Source organism: Alligator sinensis, unplaced genomic scaffold (genome assembly GCF_000455745.1).
Source record: "Alligator sinensis unplaced genomic scaffold, ASM45574v1 scaffold458_1, whole genome shotgun sequence".
In the NCBI taxonomy this organism is placed as follows: Eukaryota; Metazoa; Chordata; order Crocodylia; family Alligatoridae; genus Alligator; species Alligator sinensis.
Window position 1 is genome coordinate 1,566,844 of NW_005841944.1, and position 18,662 is coordinate 1,585,505.

The 18,662-nt window shown below is 39.6% G+C and overlaps 1 protein-coding gene across 1 annotated transcript in view; it reads right to left on the reverse strand.

The window, feature by feature from the left end:
* The window catches only part of LOC112549656 (transient receptor potential cation channel subfamily M member 1-like), a 24,248-nt gene extending 12,420 nt beyond the window's left edge, over positions 1 to 11,828 (reverse strand). The window contains exon 1 of the mRNA XM_025199442.1: positions 11,722 to 11,828. The gene's annotated coding sequence lies outside the window, so the exon portion shown is untranslated. The remainder of the gene's footprint in view (positions 1 to 11,721) is intronic.
* Positions 11,829 to 18,662: the final 6,834 nt, after the last annotated feature.

Below are 18,662 nucleotides of genomic sequence, written 5' to 3' on the forward strand. Positions count from 1 at the left end.
AGGCTAGTAAATGCATTTACAGCATAAAAAGAATTGTTATAGTCTCCCAGGGGGGCTCACAATTTAAATATCCAGTAAGCTAAGCATGCCATGGAAGAGTAATTATTGAAAGCACCAGCAAGGAATGATAGCCGATCAATCATTCACGAAAACTCTAGTTCAATCCTATGGTCAATTTCCCAAGCAAAAATCACATTGGCTCAGGGTGTCACAGAGTAAGATAAAATCATTTATTAGTCCACACCTGATATATGTCACTACTTTATCTGCTTCATGAACAGTGTGAGACAGGATTTTCAAATATTTTCACAGCATAAGGATCTAGATTGTGTGTTAAACAGTGCTGCCAACAGGCATAAGATGCAGTTCTCAAGAGCAGTCCTACCTGACCTCAGTTCTTAAAAGACATTGCTTGACACCATCTATGTAAGCTGCAATATGATTCTCACAAAGAACACTGATATCTTCATTTTCTGAAATATTTCAAATTACTGTTCTTCTTTTGTATGTCCTAGCACAGACAGAAATCTTTTGCAACAGTGTCATTAGCAATGTTGAAAGTTTTGCTGCATTGGTTGAATTGCTGCTTAAATCACTCATCCTGAGTTGTACTTTCATTTTGTTCTTGGATTTTCTGAGTAACAGGACTAATATGGCCTGACACTGTTATCTGATGAAATGCAGCTGCTTCAACCTCTATAATTTGGAAACCATGTCTATTGTGCAGGTCAGAATACCATTTTTTGCAATGATATATGACTTGCACAGTTGCTTGATTTGTACAGATATCAGATAAGATGCCTAAAGGGTGCTCCTATTGATGATAGCATTCTGCGTAATTAAGTCTCATTGAGTTTTTAAGGCTCAAGATTTTTCTCTCCTGTAAAATACACTCTTATTTTCCCTGACAGACATTTCATTTTTTTAAATTATTGCAGCCACTTCGAAGGCCTCCTACTCTTTCCAGTAGTCGTCATTTCAGTGGTAGTTTTGAAATCAACTGACATAAAACCATCTGTCACATTTGACAATGTATTCTGCATTTCCTGTTTTCTTCCTGAACTAGGATTGTAACATATTGCTGCCACCTTCCCTATGAAAGAATCAATCTTTTCGAATAAACCCTCTGCCAGAAGCACCGACTCAAGAGACTGAATGAAATGTGACATGGTCTATAAGGCACAATCCTGCACTGCCTTCTGCATGTTGGGTGAGGCTCAGTAGTGCTGTCAGGCCTTAATGATTACAGCCAACACATTCAGTCTTCCAAGTCAGTATTGGGTTTGGCTGTTGTCGGTGTGCATGGGCACTACTGCTTTGTGATATGCAATAAATAGAGATTTTGGTTAAACTTGTGTGTACATACACAAAATGCCCAGGCTTAATGCTGTTCTGCAGCTTATTCTCATGTTGTCTGTACATGGGTACATACATACTGTACTTGTCTATACCAAACCCCCAGTTGGGGTGCTCAGGTATACTATATAATTATCATGGCTTTGAAAGAATAACATCACAGGACTTTTGTTGATAATCCACTCTTTTTAGCATTTTAAATGCATTGAATATTTTGTGTATGCAAATATTATGTTTTTTGAATAACTTCCCTCTTCAAGGACTCAGACTCTGCAGAAAGTAGGATCTGGATAGACAGATCTCCTTCATAAACCCCACAGATTTGAAAACCATACTTAGCAGCTCAAAATCTAATTGATAGTTGACACTGAGAATATAACATGGCAAAGCAGATTGACTGTATATAATGTTATCATAGATTATTTTACTACCCTGTACTCTGTGAAAGAACCAACTTTCTATTGCTACCTGATTTTCTTCATGCAGAAACATTAGAGTTAAGTACAATTTGGAAAACAAACAAACAAACAAACAAACAAAATCTAGCTTAAGTCTAACACACTTTCTCCCTCATTTGTGTCTGATAAAAAAGCTTTTGCAAGTAATATCTAAAAAGAGCTCTACGGTATATCTGAATTCAGCCAAATATTTATTAGAAAACCCTATAACAGTGAAGTCCATTCTCTGCTGCTATATTGAAGAAAAAAAGCATTGTACACCCACGTCTCAAATGCATTTAGGGCTCAGCCACTACAATCAAACAATACATTATGCACTACTGGTTTATTTTTCATTGCTCATGATAGGAAGGCAAAAGCAGGCATTACAGATCAGTGGACTAAGAACTCACAAAGCACGTTTGGTCAGCCTTTGAAGTTTCTTTGCTCTTGTCTGTTTAATCTTCTTACTCAAAGCTTGATAATAAATCCAGTGCAAATACTTCAGCAGACATATCCACTATCAGAAAATAGGAATGTTACCCATTTATGAGATATGGATTCTGTATACCTCTGAAAAGCAACTAGATCACACTAGAGAAGAATGTATTTGGTTTCTTGGGAAAAAAAAGTATATATAAAGTCCCACTGAGTTTGGAAAAAATGAAGTACTTTTTAACAGCCTTTGAATGGAAGAATTTTGAAAGGATTGTGACAGATTAACTACAGATTTCAGGCCAACAGCCAGTAGGAGCATTATGTTGACAGACAAATAGGTAATGCCAGCATGATCATGCCACTAACAAACACTCTGTTGGTTTCCACTGAACTCTAAGAAACATAAAAGAGCAAGATGCAAACTTGTTAAAACTAAAGGCGTTCAAAAATCCTTCTTATTATAAAACCAGAATGTGCTAATCAGAACCTAATCTTGGGAAGTTGCACTTCAAAATGCTTTGTGGCAGATTTATTCTTCTTAATGAAAGCGATGAAGGTCTCTTAAATAAAGGCAAAGCAAAACAAAATAAAACCCCTGCAAATTCTTGGTTTCCAGTCTCAAACCTATTGCCAAGCCTGAATAATATTGGGTTTTATTCTCCTGACTTGAGGCGGATTCTGAGTACAGACCATTATCATCAAGAGCAGGTACCTGTATCCTGCAGTGAGAAAACATAGATGGGATGTAAAATCTGTGATACAGGATGTAAAACATGAAGGAAAATGGAAGGAAACAAGATCAAGATCAAGATCTAACTGCTGGTTTAGTAGAATCAATACATTTGATCAATAAGTAATGCAAGAAAGATCAACTGTATTTTTGCTGTGTACTAGTGACCCAATAAAGCACACTACGCTCCTCACATTTAGGCAGAAGCAGCTTCAGGACTAGGTAATGCGCAGTGCTATTGAATATGTAAACTAGTATTTTCATTTTTGATAAAATGGGCTGAAAAGGAAAATCACATTTCACCTGCTAAATGAGACACTGGATTTCTCTTGAGTGTTTTGGAAGGTCTGATTAAATAGTGGTACATCTTGGTATTTATTCCTTACAAAGCCAGAGCTCTCTTTGCAATTCTAGAGTCTGTATGCATTTTCTGAAGCTGCAGAGAACCTGATGTAGGAATAAACCATCTGGAAATTTAGTAGAGCACTCCTTCAGCCTCCACTCTATCATGTAAATTTTCTGGTGTTGTATAATTAAATGGAGCAGTGGTGACATTTAGTGACCAGCTATAGCTGAGTGGTCATTATAGCAATTGTGAGAGTTCTTTGGGCAATGTCTCTCCTACCTTCAATGGAGCACATCCTAAATGCAATCATATATATGGTTAAATTTGAGTATACTTTGCTGATTTGGGACCTATTTACAGTAAAGATTAAGAGCAGAATACTGCAGAAGGCAAATGATAGAGCAGGGATTCTCAATCATGACTTAGTGGGTCATTATCATGCAGTTTATTCTAACATTTTTTTAAGAAATGGAATAAAAATTGTTAATGCTTTTCTAGGAATGCTACTTGCACCCCATAACATACTTGCACCCCACAACATACTTAATAAAACATGCTACATATTAAGTTAAATTTAAACCGCATAGTACAAAAATTAAAATATTTCAAGAGCTACAGGGAATCATTTAAGTAAGATTTGAACAAATGGAAGACAAAGAGAAAAAATAAATGTCAGTTTCCTGGAACATGGTAACAATGTTCACATCCCTGGCACATATCTGCAAATGTGTATTTATACTTTTATACAAGTCCAGAGACTTTCTAAATACAGCAACATTAACTACTGTTACCTGAGAGGAAAATAAGATACCTGGGAAGTAAACAAACTGAGCAAAAGCTATCCTGGATCTCTGGGAGTTGCAGAAAAGTCTAGCTGACCCAAGGGCAGGAACAGGAGTTCCTTCAAGCTCACAAGACCCAGCAGGTCTCTTGCCCCGTTCCTGGGGACTGTTGTTTCAGGCAGCAGATGGGTATCCCTGCTGTCTTCTTCTTCTACTCTCTCTCCTTCATCTCATCTTTCCTGTGCCGGAAATAGCCCTGGCCGCTTAATTAGGCCGATTCGTCTCACCCAGCGAGGTGATAAAGCAGGGCCAGGGTGGATCGGGAGATACCATTGCAGTTTAGTCACACCATTCCAGCTGGGCAAATTCCCCTGCTTAGGGGCCCACTCCCAGTAAGTACTCTTGGGCTCTTCACAGTTTCCAACACATAAGTTAATATATATTCTTTTAAAGAATAAAGCAGTTTTTCAGACATGATTAGTGGTTTTGGATGTCCAGTTTATCAGACCTCAACAGGCTGATTTCAAAGAATAAAGCAGGCCTTTTTTTTTTTTTAGCATCTCCAGTCAGACAGCTAGAATTATTAGTCACTTGTGAAAATTATGCCCAAGTGTAGAACTTTTAGTGTAGGAAAGTAAAGCTTTATGGTTGCAGGTTTTTAAAACCCAGCTTGATAAAGTCCTGGCTGGAATGATCTAGTTGGGGATGGTCTTGCTTTGAGCAGGGGGTTGGACAAAATGACCCCCTGAGGTCCCTTCCAACCCTCATTTTCTGTTTCTATGATTCTAAATCCTGGGCTTAATGAAGTCAGTGGCCTGAATTCAGCAGAGCCAGGATCTCACCCATAGACTTTTGTCTTGAATTACTGGATTAAGTGACATGAATTTTCATTTCCGCCTAGGAGAAATTTTACAATCTTTGCATTCTCCTATACCCGAAGAACGGTGTGTGTGCCCAACAGCTTGCAAATAAAGTATTTTTTTGTGCAAATATCTAGTTGGTCTAATAAAAGTTATCACCTCTACCCAGAGTTCTGATTCCTTTGGATTAAGTAATGAATATCTAAAACTGAATTCAAATAATCCTTCAAGCTGCACATAGGAGCCATCTTCCTCCCTGGTTTTCATTCCAAATGCATAGATTGGATTAATTTGAATAAAAATTGCTTTCCTCTGTTTCTCTTTCACTGCCATCTTTTCCTCATAAAGTCACCTTAGAACTGTAGAATGGCAGAGTAATCCACAACTTGTTACAGAATGATAGCAAGTGCTTGAGCCCTGTCAAAAATGTGATGTCCCTGCTTTTCTCCCCTTCAAAGGGCCAGCCATACATATCCCATATTTCCAGTAATAGGGCCTGCAGGGTGCATGCTCATGAAAACTCCATTCTGACACTCTCCTTTCCATACATACCTATTGTTTACCCCAGTTACTGGCCTGTTGCACCTAAGATTGGCAAGATAACCCACTTTTCTAGTGCAACATACTCACCAGCTGTGGATATCATCTCATTTCCTTTTTCCCAGGCATAAGAACCTTGATCTCTCTTACATCCAAGACATTTTCAAGCAGTCCTGAGAAAGATTTCCAACCTGTCCAGCTGAAAAACACTTCATCCCACAGCCTCAAATCAGCCACAGAAATCTGTCAGTGACCTCCAACATAACTATTTTGCATAGGGCTCTACAAAGTCCACTCTGGACCTGGTTTTAACAAGAAGAACAAGGTGTAGCTCTACTACTCATGCTATCTGATACGGTTTCACTAGATGTTACTGGTTGAGGAGTATGAACTGTTCAAAAAGAGGGACAGAACAAAAATGCCAGGTGGACAATCCCCTCAAAACTTCAAGTCAGGTCCAAGTATAGGAACAAAAGAGTTATGAAATGGGTCTAGCCACCTTTGAAAAAAAACTACTGTACATAATTAAGCTTTAGGGGAGAAAAATACTAAAAGTGTACAGGTTACACAATGAGCTGGAAACCTATTTCTTATTGAGCAGAGACCACTCTGAGCTGCAAAACCCAGGTTACTACTTTTTATTATTTGCATTATCATAGTCCACTGGAGCTTTAGTCATCCACTAGCTTTAATAATGTGCTGTAGAAAAATAGAACAAAACAGGTTCATAATCTGAGCCAAGAAGCCAGCTATAATTACTTTCTTTGTAACAGTTATGTCTAAAATAGTAATTGTTATGATTGATACTAACTCAGTTGTTTAGCAGGATGTAATATATCCAGGTACATCTACTAGGACATTGGGAAAACTAGACACCTTGGTAATCAGTATATAGTTATGAAGGCTTTAATTACAGCTGTCAGGTGCCTGTAATTAGAAAGCAATGAAAAAAGGAGATGTCTGTTAAAAATAATTCTTATTCTGACCATGATGGATTTCATATGGTTAAGCCTGAGGCCTTCATTTTCTAGCAACTTTGTCAGAGAATTTGTTATTTTACAGTAAGGACAAAGACCAGAGTGACAGAACTGGTAGTGATGGAGGATCAAAAGATAAAACTACATCTCAAATCATGGTTAGAAATTAATCAAATGGCATAGATTATACATGAAGTCAGAAGTTAGTCAAAGTCATTTTCTCAATGCCCCTCCTCGCCCCAGCCCACCAAACTTCAAGTCCCCCTCTAAAGCATGGGTGTACCAGAACTTTTCAAAGAAAAGGTCAGCTGAGAATTATAAAATAGGTGAAATAACATATTGTTTTCCCTTAGACTTATTCAAGAATTTCTGAGAATTCTTTTGGCAGTACCTTTCCAGAAAAATATTCAGCCTAAGGAAAACTTTAACTAATTTTTTAAAAGTTTTACAGGGTTAGAACCAACAATAAATAGGTTCACATGATAGGAACTTTAGTAAAATCCTGTCTTTTACTAAACCTCATAAACCTGTCCAAAAAGGCCAGTACCATATTTGGCTTTCAGAAACATTCTTGGTTCATGTTTGGGTGACAACAGTAATCACAATAATTATGTGTTTATTATATATTTTATATAAATCTGGACACAAACATGAATATCTATCTTTCGATCAATCGATCGATTGATGGATATTTGTGCTTTGTGTCAAAATCGATAGCTAGATATTCATGCTTTGAGTCAAAATTCCCACCCCCCTCCAACCTATCCAAAAGGTCCAGTACCAGAAAATGGAGCTCATGGGAAGGAAAAACACATGGGCCCTTGCCTGATGTTAGTCAAAGTAGCACGGTAGCTACTAATAATCTAGTATAAAATCACTAGACCTTCATTAGGGAGAGATTAACTTGTTAGCTGAAGCTAGTGATATTGAGAAAGGTATTTTGTAGCACATTAGGGCACTTTTACACATGCTCCGGAGGTGGGTGGGGCGGTGTTTTAATTAGAGTGGCTCTGAGAGCCGCTCTAATTAAAGCACTGCTGTGGCTCCTGTATCAGAGTCCCCCTGCTTAAAAATGGTGGTGGTGTGCTTGAACTAAAGCTTGTTCAACAAGCACCGCTGCCACCATTTTTAAGCACAGGGATGCTGATACACGAGGCCCATGATTAATTGAGTTTGCTTTGATGTGCTGGAATTCCAGCATGTCAGAGCAGCCTCTACACTCATGTATAGGTACCTTTTCTTACCATCCCTTTCACTAACATGCAGTGTCTGCTAGACATGATACGAAGCCAAGGCACTACTAAGACAGACTTGAGAAAAGAATGTATTTGTTATACTGAACATGGGCGACTGGTGTCTCCCAAGTCTTGGGTGGGCACCTGCAGGAGCCGCAGTCAGCATCGGTGGTGGGGCTGGAGCTGGCAAGCTCCCGCAGGTGCCACTGTCAGCGTTGGCGGCGGAGCTGGAGAGTTCCTGCAGGTGCCGCTGTTAGCGGCGGAGCTGGCAAACTGCCGCAGGCACTGCTGTTGGCGTCAGCAGCAGGATCAGAGCTGGTGAGCTCCTGCAGGCACTGCCATCGGCGTTGGCCACAGGGCCAGAGTTGGCGAGGTCTCACAGGTACCACCGTCAGCAGCAGAGCTTGCGAGCTTCTGCAGACACTGCTGTTGGCATCGGCGGTGGAGCTGGTGAGCTCCTGAAGGTGCTGCTGTTGGCATCGGCAGTGGGGGTGGAGCTGGCGAGCTCCCACAGGCACTGCCACCAGCATCAGCAGTGGCCCTGACAGGGGGGGCACATGCCCCCCTATGTGTTGCCTATGATACTAAACACCAGTTTTAGAGCAAAGGTGTGGGGGATGGGGAGGAGCTGGGGGAGCGGCAGGGATTAAACAGAAAATGTATCCTATTTAACATCCCCAACTTTACATTCTTGATGTTTATGAGGTACCAACAGAAAAGTATTTAAGGAAATATACTTAAAGTATATGAATAACCCTAATTAACAATCTGCATCTTTTAACCTTCTGTGGAACCAAAGCCCAAAAGAGTAAGTTAATGTCTGTTTACTTGCTGAAGATCTAACTAGACCTTGGGTAGGCAGAAGGAAAACTTAGACTGGAAGGACAAAGGTCTCTGTGATGGAGGCAAAATTGGGCCCTGGATGCTATTGTTGGAAATATCTGGAATAATTTTTTGTTAACACCTAAATTCTTTTAATTGTAATATTCCAAAAAGGGGTTGCAGTTCCAGGTCCAGGTCCAGGAATAACCTAAATATCACTGCTGATGAGTCATTCAGAAAGCACATATTTGTACATACATGATATGGTTCTCATTGACAGCAAAAGTAGCACCAATATGCTGATTCATCACATAAATATTCTGATTATTGCCATCTAGACATGAAACAATTCATTTTTTAGAGGCAAAATATAGAAGATCTTCCTGTATACATAACAATTTGCAAGACTGAGCCCTAAATTCACAGGTCTAATTAGTATGAGTGGTATTGCATGGTACACTGAACAGATAATTTTTTCCTATGCTATCTTCACACTGCTATGGATGCTAAGTATAAATATGACAAGAATAGTATGATACGTTCATATATTCATAATTTCATTTTAGAAATGGAGCAAAAGTAGAATACCAGTACATAAGTTACACAGCTAGCTTGCTGTACATTATGAAAGTTTTCTTTAATTACTGCACACAGTAACATTCCAATTTATAATCCAGATCTATAAAATATTTAGAACACTTTACATAAAGATGACCCCTATGAACAATAAACATTAACTTCAAGTGTTTGAATGGGATATACAATTAATGTTTCTTTTGGAAAAAAAGTTACACAGGCATTTATTCCCTTGCTGTCTCTCTGAAAATACACACATTATATATTTGTTAGCCAATTTTTCCCGTAGGAGATTAACATTAATTTGCAGCATGTACAGTTTTCATGAAAGCAAGACTCTGCAGGCAAAAGTCTGCTAAACTGTTCTGGCTGTAGAAAATTGCTACTTGTTGTGGCTGATTTTATACCCATTAAAGCAATTACTTTCAGGCACTTGGTGGTACATGAGCTTTAATATTATGTGTCATGGTAGAACTGGCTACATTTTACACCCTGAAGACTTTGTCATTCTGAAATAGGGAAGAATCTCTGTATACTTTAACTCTTTGGCTGCAGTGATTGCACAGACGGCCTCACTTTTTTTTTTTTTTTTTTGGTCTTCATAAGAGAGGCACTGTAGCTGACTGGGAGATACTAAATATACATCATTTATAATATTTTACCATAGTACTTTTTTTTCCCTGAAAATGGCCAAAACAAGGTTGACACAGTTTTCTCGAAAGCTCAGTACCCAGAACTGAAATCACTGGATTGAGTGAATTCATCAGAAAAAAAAATGTTTAAATGCTGCTTAAATAAATGAAATTAAAAAAAAAATTGGCTCAATCCTGTATATAGTCCATATTCTGGCAAAGTTTTTACACATCTGTTAAGCCTGAGTTAGAAATGAGTAGGCCCAATGTAATCAGGGAAAGGCTTTTCTTGCTATGTTAATAAATATTTTTTTATGGCATCTAATGAGATGGACATTTTCTGAAGACAGAAAAAATAGGTCTTAACTTCAACAAAAGATAATGCTAAGGGCTTATAAATAAATGAAAAAAACTACTATTAAACCTGGTAAAATACAATCTGATTTGCAGCTGCATCTCTCTAAATAACATAAAATTTTTAACTGCAGACAGCTACCAAGTAATTAACAGAGGTTTTTCAAACTTGATATGCAGGAGGTTATTAATCCTTACTGCCTTCTTAGGAAAACCCTTTTCATAAAATTTGCAGAGTCAAGACTTCAAGCCCAAATTCACGGTGGCATAATCAACATAGTTCCATTTACTTTTCCATGGAAACAGCAAATTTTGCACTGCAACATGCAAAGTTTCAGAACAGACCTGGGTGGCTACATATCTGTATCAGGGAAGCAGAATGTTTGTGGCTTTGACTTGATGCTAATAACAAAAGCCCATGTGCCGCACAAAATTTAGGAATAGGGGAAGTGCATGGATCACCTCCCTCTATACAGGAGAGAGGCAGCTGTCCCTATGGTACTGTCTCCACATCCTTCCATGGAGAAGAAGGAGCTCCAGAGTTCCAGACTTTGGCTCTGGATTAGAATGAAGACTCGACAGGTCAGATGCTGCGATGGACAGATGAACTGGCAATGCCACTGTCTGGCACAGTACAAAGCAAAGACTGCTGTCTCAAAGGCTGATACCACCTTTTCTGTAGCGATCCTTCTGGACAGCAGCCAGGGGAATCATTGGTAATGCGGATCCGTGAAGTCATCTTGCTTGAGTGCTGATGGAGAACTATGGCTGAACTTGGCTTCCCATGCCCCTAATAGGTTGGGGGTGAAATCCATGTGAAGGAGGATCTGAGTGAGGAGATCTTCATCAAGACTTCTGTTCTCAGAGTGTCACCCTGTGAGTTTCCCTATTGGTTCATGAGGCACAGCATCATTATAGTATGATGGAATAGTCAAGATGCTGATGAAACAAATATGCACCATCTCCTTTTATAAAATGCTAAGGATAGCTAGCAATGCAGCTCTGAGTCAGAAACGTACTTTGTCATGTATCAGACTACCAAAATACCTGAAGAGGTCCCAAAGAAAGTTTGGTTATCAAAGGGTGAGTGATCAAAGCCAGCACTGACTTACAAAACAAAAATGTAAAACAAAAACTGTTCAATCTGAAAGGCAAGCAAATATACAAGCCAACTCTCTACAACTCCATTTCCATTTATCACAAATGTGGCGGGAAGTAACATTCACACACGGAAATGTATAAGACTCATTTTCCCCACCAAGTCTTGTAGCTATACCATTTGTTCTCTCTATTACTGCCACACTGAAAGCACCTGCCTGTTTTGAAGCATTGTTTAAAAATAGTTCTTGAACTTGTAAGCTATTTACAAATTGAACCTTGAACGTTGTGCTATTTCCTCTGTTTTGTTTTTGCAACTTATATTTCTGGATACTTCTCCTTCCAAATAAACAAAGAAAAGCCTAAAAAGAATGGTTTGAATACTGTAATTGCACCTTCGTTGTAAAATCCAACCAACCATAATTTACTATGCAGCATTTTAACTTAAATCTCATCTGCATTTAACCATCTTGGAAAAGAAAATAATGCAGAAGACAGTCAGGAATTCAAAGTAAAGCAGTTTGAAAATAAGTCCTACCTGCTTTTCACATGGAAGTTTTCAGTTTGGAAAGGTGATTTAAATTTTATCTAAATAAATTGTATTTAATTCTGAGTTTCTGTCCCACCTTTCTCTTTACTCTTCAGATTTCTCTCTCATCTTCTTGCTGGGACTTCTAGCCCCTCTGAAGTTCATGAGAATTCCCAAGTAGATGGGTTTCCACCACTTTAAGAAGAGAATCTCATATGATAAGCATGTGAGCAGCTTCTTTGTTCAAACCAATCTCATGACTCTCTTTGAAGGTAATCCTTTAGTGGTCTCATGACCCATCTCCCTGCCCAGAGGGTATTTTCATCTCATGGCGGAACAAGGCACAACAAATCTACTTTGATAGTGCCCAAATCTCCAATTTGTTAAACCTCTCTGCAAAGAGTGGCTACACTCACTGTAAGAATGCCGGCACCACAGAAGGGCTAAAGCAGGAGCTGAAACTTTTAATTTGAAGTGTCCCCTCCCTTCTGCTAAAATTTCAACGTTATTTGCATAATTGAGACAATTGAACATAATAGTCCTTTCAGGGGTCCTCATTAGACGTACAGCTCTACATTCTTTGAAAATGAGGAAAAAGGAGGTCATACAGCATTAATTATATCTAATCCTTTTTAGAACTATTTGAAGTTAGGCAAGATATCTGTACTAAAACTGCTAAAGGAGTAAATAAGCCATCCATTTTAAAATTTTATACTCAACATATTCCACACATCTTCATACCCTGTTGCTTTTGCCACTTGAGTTAATTTGCTGTGAATGTTTCTTTTGTATTTTCTATTACTTGTAAACTATTAATGGCAGATGACACAATCTGTGGTTAGCATTTCTTTTTGCTGCTCTGTCTGTGATACATCTTACTTATTGTTTGGTTGCCAACATAGTAAATGACACAAGAAATGTAGACCATATCTCAGAGGGAGTTAAATGTGATGTAATTCATTCCTTATGTTGCACTGTATTGCAAAAACATGCAGTCCACTGGATTTTGGCCTTATTTTGATATTCCTATAGCAATCCAATCCATTGCATACTTACAATATCTCGTTTTTGCATTGGCACAGTAACATTTTCACAGACAAAACTGCAACTCGTCCCCTTTCCTAAAGGCCAATAAATCCAGTTTAAATAGCATTCTTTTTTGGGCCAGACTCTACACTACTTACTCAGACAAAGCTTCTATTGACTTCACTAATAGAATTCAAGAAGACTTTTGCCTGAATGAGAAGTAAAGCATCAGACTAGAATAGTGAAAATGACGATTTTGGACTCAAGTTCTTTGTCATTTGTAGTAAGATCATCCATCATCCCAGCACTTATGGAAAAGCACAGAAATTCAGAGTGGATCTCTCTGCTACATGGGCTCTGAGGTTCTATGAACAACATTCAAGGAATTCAGCAAGAGCTCATTGTAATCTGCCTACTTAGGGTCATATTCCAGTTAGGGCATGATCTAAAGCTCATTGAGATCATTGGGAGATTGAAATTCATCACAGGTGTGCTCTAAAGCATCATAAACATCTATTTTCCCCCCATGTTTGGTTCAATATCTTGGTTCTTATCCATAAAATCAGATATAGTTTAGGTCCTTGTTGTCATGGAAACCAGCTTATTTCTTGTATCCTATTCAAACAAATGGGATTGTCTGAAAAGGCCTTGCTAATGATTCTTAAAAGTATGACTCAAGGCAAAATATGTGTCCCGCTAAAGTCATTGGGAGTTTTCCCATTAACTTCAGTGGGGCCAAGATTCTCTCTCTCCCCCCTTCCCCTGCCTCCTCCCCCCCCCGGCCCCCCTCCCAAGTGCCCTGGCTGGAAACAACCTCCTGGAAACCATTTCCTTCAGTGTGGAAGAAGTTGGCTTCTGGGGCAGACCTCATGTGCTTCACTCACTTGGGCCCATGACAGATGTTACATTTAAAATGTGATAAGCCAGTTAATCATGTCTTAAAGCAGGGGTGGGCAATTATTTGGGCCAGAGGGCCACTTAGGGAGTTTTGGTGAGCTGCTGCAGGATGGGTCAACACCCCCACCTCCTCGCAACAGCCCACCAAAACTCCCTAAGTGGCCCTCCAGCCCAAATAATTGTTCATCCCTGATCTGTGAGTGGACAAAGATTAGGGAACCTAACCGTTTTTCCCTTCTTCTCCCTGCATCCCTTCCCCTGCCCCAAGTCTCTGGCATGCGACCAGGCTGGACCAGTGCCATGCGGTTTTCTCATGCACTGCCTCAGGCCACGTGGGTGCAACTGGAGCAGCTCCCACCTGGCCCAGCTGCATGCCAGGGACTTGAGGCAGGGGAGGGGGTGCAGGGAGAAGTAGGGAACACAGCATGGTACTGGCCTGGCCTGGCCTGGCTTGAATAACCCACAGCTCCTGGCACTCCCCTGTATTCCCTCCCCTGCCCCAACTCCTCAGCATGCAACTGGGTTGGGCAGGAGCAGTGTCAGCTGTGCCCACGTGGTCTGAGGCAGTGTGTGGGAACACTAGTCGGGCCTGGTCACATGCCGGGGACTTGGGGTAGGGCAGGAGCTGCACTAGGTCAGGCAGAAGCCACAGCAGCTACTCTAGCTACATCTACACGGTGCAGCCCAAAGCAGTGAGCAGGAACACAGTATGGCACCGCTTTAGCAGCACCCATACCCCTGGTGGGTTCTGGCCTGGCACGGCCCAGATAACTTGCCACTCCTGGCTATCTTCCCCTTGCACCTCCTCCCTCACCAGCAAGGAGAACCTTCGCTGAGCTTTGATTTGCCAGGGGCTGGGCTGCCTGGTCTGCAAACAGCCAGAGAGTCAGAGGAACTGCATGCAGACAGCTTCTTTGGGAAGAAACCTGGCCAAGAGCTCATCCCCCACTGCCTTGGAAGGTACAATGTTGGGTAGGGAGGACAGGGGCTCCTGCTGCTGCCACTGGCTGGCATGGAGAAGGGAGAAGGGCAAGAGTCTCCAAAAGCCAGAGTGGCCATGGACCAAATACAGTTCTCCTTCACAGAAGCAGCCATGGGCTGGACAGAATCATTTGGTGGGCCACATGTGGCCTGTGGGCAGTATTTTGCCCATCCTTGTCTTAAAAAAGTGTAACCTGGCCTCAAGTTCAGGCAATTAATGGCATGACAAAATGTAAAGCCAGCCACAAAATTATTACACAGAATATGTGTAATAATTTTGTGGCTGGTTTCTATTGCATCTTAAAAGGAATGTGGTGTGGCAGGGTGGATTGCATCAAGGTCTCTAAGTGGCCTCGGTGCAGTCCCTACCAGCTGACAATCAGCTGATCATTGGCTGGTTCTGAAACTGTATTGGTACCGAAACCCTGGAGTCACGCCCGTGCTGCTGGCAATCAGCTGATTGTGGCATGCACATGTGGAAGGAGGTGCAATTACTGGGATCAGGGATCAGAATCCATTGTTCCTTTAAATACACATGTCTCAGCAGCCTTTGATTCCCAAGTCACAGTTGAAAGTGGGATTTAGGCACACAGGCAACATTCTGCCAATCTGTGCATTTAGATAGCCTATTTTGTTTTGGTTTGGGGATTTTTTTGTGGTTTTTTTTGTCTGACAGAGCAGGATAAGTGGGATTGAGTCCTTTTTGCTCTTAAGCCCAACAGTGCTATAGTCTTAAGCTTTATCAGTTACATACATGTGCCAAGGGACATGTGTCATAAACCACCAAATATAACATAGAACCATACATTTCCATGCTACTCCATAGGGGAAACTCCAGTTGAAAGTACTGGAGGTTCTGTACAGAGATAGGAAGTAAAACGAGGCCCAGAATTTACAAAATTACACTGGAGTAAATGTTATATTTTTCTAGATTAAGTTGTGATTTTTGTCAACACTTCTTTTGATTTTTAATTGACAGAGTAGACAATCCTGCCAGGGTATCCTGCAGCGGACAACAAAACAAGGCTTGCACTTCATTTTAAACAACTAGACTGATGAAAGGCAATCGAACAGCTTCGTTCTGTAACAAAAAGACAAGCACAAAGAAAACTGTGCCGACTTAACTGCATTTAGTTTAATGTAGCACTGAGCACATACAGCATCTGCACCCAATCAGAAAACTGCAACCACTTTTGTCTCAGATTATGAAAAATGGGGGGGGGGGGGGGGGGGGGCTGTTTTTTTTTTAAGTCATTTTCTAACAGTGCTGAAAATTAATCAGTATTTGAGGTATTTTCAATTATTTCAAAGCCTGAAAAGTTTGAGATGTTGCTATCATGGGGCTGTTCAGAATGGGGTTTCAGAAAATAAAATATGGAAATACATTTCACATCTAAATGGGAGAGGGAGATGTGAGCTCATAGCAGACCAAGTTACTGATCTATTTAATCCAGAAGTGTTGTCTCAAACAGTATCTCAACATTAGACGCTTAAGAGAAAAAGTCTTACTGCAGCGAGTGAACTGTACAGAGCATAACTGTCAATGGTGGGTAAAATTCTTCATGTTTGCAGGTGATCCTGAAGCCTCTACTATAATAGGTATACACAAAAGTCATGTCTTGAATAAAATAAGGACATATTTACTCTAGCACCAGCTATCTTGGAACACTTGGAGACATAGAAACTACATACACAATATTAAATCATTCAGTCTCTTTTTGATTAAAGCACCCAGTCCAGCTATTCCTCCAACAGCTTGCTCAAAGCTAAAGACAGAAGCCCAATAACCTAGATTTTCTGAATGAGGATGAACATAAAGAGAACCAGGAATGAAATGACTTGTTCAGGCTAAATGTATCTAGTTCTTACTGGCGGGGGAGGGAAATATTTTTTCTTGTCATTGTAGCTACTAAAAGCATTATTGATTGAGCTTGAAGATACCTCATCAGCTATTAAATGAATACATTCTGTTTTATAGTTCTTGCAGTTAGTGAAAAAATCGCAACGCATACTATCATAACTGAGTACCAGAAACCCCAAAATTAATGGTTTCAATGAAAGTACAGATTAAGCAGCAATATTTTAGTCACCAAGCAGCCCTTCACAATACAACTTCCAGTACAGATGATAGTTGGGAAGAATCTAGGTATCCCACTTGTGAGCAAACCAAGGTTATTATTCTTCATTGCAGAGTACCATGGATTTACAGGTTTGCTGCAAGAGACAAATTCAAAGATGCAGCCATCGGCAATAGAACTACCAAATCATTTAATACATATTGTTATTGACCAGCCAAAGTTTGAAGTTGTGAGGATTGTTCACATTAGGAAAACAAATTGGATTGATTCAGGTATCTCTGCCACAAGCTTGTACGGAATCCTGAATCAAACGAGAGTTTCGTTGTTCACAGCTCCAAGCTTCCTTTAGCCAGCTCTTGACCTCAACGCTCCTTCTCAGCTTTTCTGCAGGTCCACCTTTCCATTGTTTTGGTCACTGTGTTTGGCGATTCCTTCTCTCTTTTCCCTTTCAAATACAAACTTGCACAAAACTGTAGCCAATGAAATTGCTTCATCCACATGCCATACCTGTGCCTCTGCATTTTGAGTAGTAACGTGTCTGTTTCTGAGGTGGAGGCTGTAATTTTTCCAGTTACCAAGTCACATATAGGAATTTAATGGTTTCTTGATGTTTACTTTGAATGAAAGGCAACTGTTACACCTGACAACCTCAGCAAGATTTAAGTTAAGCCATAATGGGATGGTTAAAAATGTGAAAGGAGAGGTTACTTTCACTGGTTGTAATAGGATAGGAGTTAACTGATATAGTTAAAATCTGAGAGTATATTCCTTCCAGGTTTACATGACTTGAAATTCAAGATAAATCTATAAAGCTTTCTGTAATTATTACAACTAGAACAGATTTTAAAAAAAGATTTTTTTCACCATGGTAAGACTTTCATTATTGGTTGCGGTGTATAATAATACTATTACTATATTTCTCAATATACCAGCTCATCCAAATGAAAATGTTGGGACTTGAGCCTTCTAGTTCAAAATTATAGAAGATATATTAGGAAGATTTGATGGCTAAGACAGTGGATCCTTCTCTCTGAAATTCCTAGGTTGACTTAGATGAGCAAAGAGACAATTATGCATATATGTGTAAAAGAAAGAAAAAATATGGAACACACAAGGCATGTTTCTATAATTAGAATATGCTGGCAAAATAGGTCCTTTGATTTTAAAGCCCAAATATCTTACTGTCTGAATTGCTGGTCCCATAAAGTATTGCATGGAGAGTGGAAGAAGCCACTGGCATTAACATTCTAGTTTAGAATTCTGTCAGCTTCAGCCAAAATGCACATTCAGAGTTCAAAGGAATAACACAGATGGGTGAAAAAATGACACACACAGAGAAAATGCAGCTATACAAAAGACAGTGTTCATGGATGACTGCATTCATACTATGGGAAGGCTCATGGAACTTGGAGTTTGTTTTGTGAAATAGCTTGATATAAATTCACTGTGAACTAAAAGGATAAAGATATGCATCTCTACTCCCTCACAGGGATTCTCACAATTTGTTTCTCCCTTCATTTGTGATGGTCCCTTTGTACATTGGCTTGCAGAGTGAGGGATTGGGGAAATGATTATTGTGTTTTTCCATTTAAACTAAACTCTCATGTATACAGAGGAAACAACCCTTTATCAAAGAAAGTTATATTACTTACAGCCTTTACTGTGCATTTGTTTTCCATAAAAAGATATGATGATTTCATTGACATTATTGTTTTCCACTATTGTCTAATGCAACAACAAAATATCTGATATACTATTTTTATTACAACTGTTACTTATTATGATTTAAATTTTTTTGAAAATGTGATGTATATTTAGAGTTACAACATCAGAAACATTAAATACAAGCATATAAAATGTGATACAGAATAAGTAATTGTGGGTATTTATATTGGAATGATATAAAACCCAGGAGCAGTTTTTCTTAAAGCCAATGGCACAGAAGTTTATTTTTGAGCTGGCATGCTA